This window comes from Vitis riparia, unplaced genomic scaffold (genome assembly GCF_004353265.1).
Source record: "Vitis riparia cultivar Riparia Gloire de Montpellier isolate 1030 unplaced genomic scaffold, EGFV_Vit.rip_1.0 scaffold472_pilon_pilon, whole genome shotgun sequence".
NCBI lineage: Eukaryota > Viridiplantae > Streptophyta > Magnoliopsida > Vitales > Vitaceae > Vitis > Vitis riparia.
The window spans coordinates 136,966-138,156 of NW_023269686.1; positions in this window are offsets into that span (position 1 = coordinate 136,966).

Genomic DNA, 1,191 nt, shown 5'->3' on the forward strand with positions numbered 1-1,191 from the left:
GAAGTCTCAACCATTTTTCTCTAAATTCGCTTAATATTCTTAATGGCGGCCTCAACTGCCCCACTAGTCTGCGGCCTATACGCAGACGATCTATGATGCTGAATGCCATACTCCTGAACCAATGTATCCACGTCGCCTTTAAAATGCACCCCTCTATTTGAGATCAGCTCATGAGGGACTACATATCGGCAGATGATATGTGATCTGATGAACTTGGCCACCTTGGCCACTGTCAATCTGGCGTAAGAAGCGACTTTTACCCACTTGGTGAAGTAATCAATGGCTATTAAAATGTACTCGTGCCCACTGGAAGACTTGGGCCATATATTTCCAATAATATCAATACCCACTTTGAAAATGGCCAAGGGGATGTGAGTGCATGCAACTCCGAAAGTGGCATGTGAATGAGATCACCGTACATCTGGCACTCTGGGCACCTCTGAACGAACTGACAACAATCTGCCTCCACGGTCAACCAGAAATAACCTGTCCTCATAATCTTTCGGGCTAACATGTGTCCTCCCATGTGTGGGCCACAAACTCCTGCATGAACCTCTCTCATCACTCGATCTGCAGAGGCATGGTCTAGACATAACAACAATAGGCCATCGGGCAATCGTCTGTACAATGACTCTCCACAAATCACAAATCTAGTGGCTAACTGCCTCAAAGCTCTCCTATCCTTGACAATGGCTGACTCAGGGTAAGCGCCACATGACATAAACTAATAAATATCATGGTACCATGGTAGTCTATCTTGATCCTCGATATCTCCAATCAGACAACTATAAGCTAGTGCAGATCTAGTCTCAATCAACAACGGTCACACAGTCACTCCCGCGTGGATCTCAATTATAGAAGCTAAGATGGCTAGCACATCAACAAATTGATTTTCTACCTTGGGCAAATGTATATATCTCAACTCCTCAAACCTATCAACCAACAAATCCAAATAAGCATGATAGGGTTTCAAGTTCTTATCCCGAGTCCTCTAGATACCCTGAGTCTTCTGAATAACCATGTTGGAATCCCCATGGATTTTCAATTACCTAACTCCAAGATCGAGCGCAGTCTCTAGACTTGTAAGGCATGCCTTGTACTCAACAACATTATTCATCAGTCGGTGATGATCAAAGAATGCCAACACGACTGATTTGGGAATTTGATCACCCTGAGGTGATATCACTAGGA